This window comes from Crocuta crocuta, unplaced genomic scaffold (assembly GCF_008692635.1).
Source record: "Crocuta crocuta isolate KB4526 unplaced genomic scaffold, BGI_CrCroc_1.0 scaffold147, whole genome shotgun sequence".
Taxonomy (NCBI): domain Eukaryota; kingdom Metazoa; phylum Chordata; class Mammalia; order Carnivora; family Hyaenidae; genus Crocuta; species Crocuta crocuta.
Window position 1 is genome coordinate 2,920,211 of NW_027532594.1, and position 5,767 is coordinate 2,925,977.

Sequence of the window (5,767 nt, forward strand, 5' to 3'; positions counted from 1 at the left end):
GTCAGACCTCTCCAAGGCTGTTTCTCCCTCTTCTCTGCAACTTATTCCCTGTGCCCTCATCACATCATTTAGATATGGATGACCTAACTGAGGCTTATTCCTTGGGATTTGAGTACTTGGATCCTGAGACTCAATGCTAGTTTTCTAGTGTTTAAAGTACTTATTTTGTTTTAACTGAGATAAAATCAATATATATTGCATAACTTACAGTTGTACATTATAATTTGCTATTTGTATACACCACAAAGTGACCACCACCATATGTCTAGTTACTACACATCACCATACAGTTGTGACCCTTCACCATTCAGCCCTCTCTCACCCCCTTCTCCTCTGGTAACCAATCTGTTCACTGTATTAAAGTACTTATTCTTGATCTTTGACATGAGCAATTGTGCAAGTCATTCTTGTTAGACTGCATAAAGAACATGGTTTTGTTTTTGTTATTGTTTTTTTTTTTTTTTGGCTCTGGGTCAATTAAAAAGGAACTAATTTGACTACTTCACACTGAGCATATTTCCATTAACTAGTCTGATTAAGCTTCTTTACTCCAATTTGGAACTAACTAGTCAGTGATTTGATTGTGCTAACCAAGATATACATATAGTCCAAGAGATAGTAAGAAATACCGTGCTATAAATTTCAAATTCTTCAGTCTCCTCTTAATTACATGTTATGCATAGGGGAAAAAAATCGCCAAATTAGGATTAAATATCTCTACAATAAAGCACATTGATTCAGCATGATCATTATCTTCACCTTTGGGAGAAAAAGAAAAAGTTCATCAAACTCTGTTCAGTTTACACATAATGAAACATTGTGAGTTATTTGTTACCCATAATTGGGCATGCAGTGTTAGTGAGGAGCCCAGCATAGGGAACAGAGCACTTGGGTAATTGAGGAAAATAATGAGGGACTGTTGACAAAGAGTAGGAAAGGTGTTAAGGAAACCAAGAGAAGTGAAAGAAGCTTAAGCTTCTGAGTTCTTTGCTCACATGGCCTCTTCCAAAATCCTGTCCCTAAATCTGTAATCCAGAATTTGGGGTTCTTTTTCTTTTAAAAAATTTTTAATGTTTTATTTGTGTGTGTGTGAGAGACAGAGACAGAGAGAGAGAAAACACACGCGCACGTGCATGGGGGAGGGGCAGAGAGAGGTAGACGCAGAATCTGAAGCAGGCACTAGGTTCTGAGCTGTCAGCACAAAGCCTGATGCAGGGCTTGAACTCAGGACTCAAGATCATGACCTGAGCCGAAGTTGGATGTTTAACTGACTGAGCCACCAGGCACCTCTGGGGTTCTTTTTCTTAGAGAAATCTCTCAAAATTTGTTCTGCCCCACACAACCTGGTTCTACCCCAAGCAGAGGATAGTGAAGCACTCCTGTGCCAGCACCAGCTGAGATCCTTCCCATCCTAGGCCTGAAGGGGCAAGAGGAGGAAGCAGCCACTGGTAACTGCATAGAAGTATGGCTGCAGGGAAGGCTGCAAACCTGGCCACACCCGCCCAGAGCACAATAGGAGAGGGAGAAAAGAAAAATGCCTAACCTCACCTCAGTCCCTCCCTTTGATTTCCCATCACTGCCTTCCACTGGCTGAACCAAACCAAAGCCAAAGGGTAAGGGCATCAGTTCCTATATTCCATCATGGTCAAGGGCTTGGGGCACAGAGAAGGGTGAGGAAGGATGGGCAAACAATATCCACTGTTTACAGAGTTCCCTGATTCTAAAGACAGCACTCCATAATAAGAGAGAGCTTATCTGCTGTTTATTCTATCGTGTCCAATTTTTGGATTGCAAAGCCTAGGACTAAGTACATCACACAGTGCACATGTAACATACTGTATGCAGTCAGACATTCATAAAAGTAGTATATACATCATATTCTAGTAAATAAAGTCTTATTTTTCTAATGATAGAACCTCAAATGGGGAAAAAGTACTGAGCTAACTTTTAGAAAGCCTGACTTGTGTCTTAAGAAAATTACTTAGGCTCTTTGGGTTATGGTTTGCTTCTTTAAGGTAAGGAGAAAATTCTGGCACAAAGTGGACTCTCAATAATGATTAGTGGAATGAATGAGTTAAACAATCCTAGAATTTAAACATTCCATGATTTTATTCTTCTTTCTGGTTGATCAAATACCTGTAGCTTTAAACAATTAGGTTTCACTTGGCTTCTGTCAAACAGTGAATGTCCTAAGGTCAGTTCTTTTTTTTTTTTTTTAATGTTTTATTTCTGAGAGAGAGACAGTGTAATCAGGGTAGGGTCAGAGAGAGAGGGAGACACAGAATTGGAAACAGGCTGCAGGCCCTGAGCTGGCTGTCAGCACGGAGCCTGATGTGGGGCTCTAACTCACGAGCCGTGAGATCATGACCTGAGCCAAAGTCAGCCGCTTAACCGACTGAGCCACCCAGGCGCTCCCTAAGGTCAGTTCTTAACTGGAATTGGGAATCTCCTTTTCAAAAGAAACTCTTTGCTTCTTCATAAAACCCTCTGGAAAAGCAGAAAGTGGTTTTGGAATAATGAACATTTAACTAGTTCATTAATGATGGCTTTCATATCCAATAATGCCTCAGTGTTTCAGGACACTGTTAAATTTCAAAGTTAAAAAAAAAAAAAAAGCCAGGCTGTCACTTCACTGACCTAGTAGCAGACCTGTGACTTTATAACAGGATGTGACCATGTGTGGCTTGAAGTGGCAGCATTAGAAAAAGTAGAAAGTAGAGAAATACATACTACTGGAAGCTGGATGGACAGAGAAGAGATAAAAACACAATACAATAAAAGAAACAAACAGAGAAAAAAAACCCAAAAACACACACACAGACACAAGGAGAACAAGAATGAGCCACAGAGATAGGGTGGGGTGGGCCTTGGGAGTGCAGACAAAACTGGAAACAGAGCAGGGTGAGCAAGCAGCCTCCCTGAGAGACAGGGCATCCGTGACAACGCAGAGAGACTCTGAAGGCCTAATGTAAAGTATCACTGGTTGCACCTTATGAAGTCGTACTGTAGATCAAAAATGGTTGAATGCAGTAATTTCACATGTCTTTTGGCAAAAGGCCTGCTTATTACTAAACCGGTCATAGTCTGTGGGTCATTTAGCACAAGCCTTAGTCTTCACTCATTGTGACATCCTGGAAGAATGATTATGATAGCACAAATGGGATAACCCGGGTCCATAGTTCTGTGTCCAGAATCATTAAGTAGTAGATTATATTTAGTACTGTATACTCTGAGGGAGGGAACTGTATAACACATAAGAGAAAAAGTTTATTTAAAAAGTTAAAATGAAAAGTTTCAGTGCTCAATTGGTCAAAGTTTATTTATGTGAACATTTCTTCTCTTACAGTGTGTGTGTGTGTGTGTGTGTGTGTGTGTGTGTGTGTGATTGGAGTGGGCCATATTTATTAGCACAAGTAATAGGGTAAAGAAAATCACAAAATGAGGAAATAGAGAGTTGAGCAGGTCATTTGAAATGCCTGTTGCAATCTAGGTCTGTACTCTCAGGGATCCATCTAGATCCCCTTTAGTAACTTCATCTGTCTGGGGTTCTGAGGCTCAGATGATATGTACTGCACATATATCGTGGGAAAACGTGATTTTCATTTTCATTCTAAAACTCTTTAGCATGAACATCCTTGAAGTTGTAAGAGAAATGTCTCCTCATGAAAGTCGTTATTGCTTTTTGTGGATTTCTCTTTCTTGCATCCTAACTCTACCTCACTTCGTCCCTCCAACTTTGACTGTTTCTCTTTTTTCACCTCCCTCCCCTACTCTGCTCTGCATCTTTGTTCTTTAGTTTTTCCATGTCTTCAAAGTATTTCTTGCTTATGGAATGGAATTTTCTAACTCTTGCTTTTACTTTTAAAAGTTGTATGGTGGGGTGCCTGGCTGGCTCAGTCAGTGCAGCATGTGACTCTTGAACTCAGGGTGGTGGACATGGAGCCTACTTTAAAAAAAAAAAAAAGAGTTGAAGAGTTTTTAAAAGCAGAAGTAGCTTAAATCCCCATATATATTTTTTTTCATGGGGGGGGCGGAGCATGAGACAGGGAAGGGCAGAGAGACAGGGAGAGAGAATCTTAAACAGGTTCCATGCTCATCACTCAGTGCAGAGCCTGACGCAGGGCTCGATCCCATGACCCTGAGATGATGACCTGAGCTGAAATCAAAAGTTGGACACTCAACTGACCCACCCAGGCACCACTTAAATCCCTATATTCATAAGCCTCACAACTAAAACTATTTTTCAAGCCTATGCAGAAAAGAGTTCCTCACCAATGCAAACACATGTACACATATGTTGAGAACCTAGGGTATTATCAAAGCAACATGCCATCCTGTAATTTACAATAATGTCCACTAGACTCATTCCTCATTGTGGCTGAACTCAAGGAGCTACTTTAAGGCATTTTTTTCAGAAATCAAAGTGAGTGCTTAGGGAATCACAAGTGTTCCAAAAAAGAGTTATTTTTGTATCTCAATGACCATGCTCTGGTAGGAGGCACAGGTGAGTACATGTAAAAGATCTTGATCTGCCTTCTCAAGTCAGATTTGGGCTGGCAGCCAGCAGTAAACCTGAAGAAATGGAAGTTTGTGTGCCAGCAGCTACATCGCTGTGGAATCTTTACATGGGCAGAATAGAAGTGCAAATTCTTGACCACACTAAGGCTTGTGCAAAAAAAAAATTCCATTCTGTTTTGGATTTGTTTAGACCTAATTATGTTTCTACTTTATCTCCGAGAAGTTTGATAACTCTGTTTTGGAAAGGAGAAGGAATGTTACTAATTCTAGTAGCAGCAAATACATTATTTCCACCTCAAGCAAGAAGTCCCTGTGCTGAGTGTTGGGAAAACAGACGGGACATTTTTCCTGCTCTAAGGGGCCTGTATATCCTTTTTGTTTGGGGCCAAAAAAGGTGGGGATCATATGAAAGACTTATTTTTAAACAGTATGTTAGTTACATTTTCAAATAATATGCTCGACATATTTTTCTTCATACTCCAAACATGATTTCAGGTAAAGTACTTCTAAATTCAAAGCAATGGCTACAACAGCCAATCAGGCAGCTGGGGAGGGGTGGGGGATAAGCATGCTGTTTTGTTTGTATATCCCACCATTTTGATATGTTAACAATTTGTAGTATATTAACAATTTATCCTGTATTTCCTGGCCTCTTGTCACCCACTAGTTGAGATTGCCGAGATCTCTGAAAATACAGGTAACAACACAGAGTGGTTTTAGGAAGTGGCAGCTACTGATAGCAGGTGCTGCCACACCAAGGTTGGGGATCACAAAACAGCACTGTAGCCAGTGCTGCCAGGGCCTCTACTCGCTGCTGGAGTATGGGCTTGTCCTAGATGCTTACACACATTGCTAATAAGCTGCATTTAACATTAGCCAGCAGCAGCACTTGTGCAGCAGCACAAGACAAGCCCTGGCACACACCCCTTGGGCCATCTCTGAAGTAGTCCTGTTGTGGACTGCACCCATCCTTATCGGGTGTGGATGACAGGAGGGTTCGAAGTCCAGGTTCTGCACAGTGAGGTGTGCACGCTGCCTTAAATAGGGTGAGCAGAGAGTGCACAGGAGAGAGCTAACAACCAAGGTCTTGGGATTGCAGGGCTTTGCTGTAGTCTGGGAACACCCAGCCCAAGATCACTCAGCACCCTGACCTTGGAGGGAGGAGAGCCTGGGGAGCAGCCAAGGAGAGCAGGATGAAGACTGATGACCTCTCATGGTCTCTTTGCAAACCCCCCCCCCCCCCCACAAC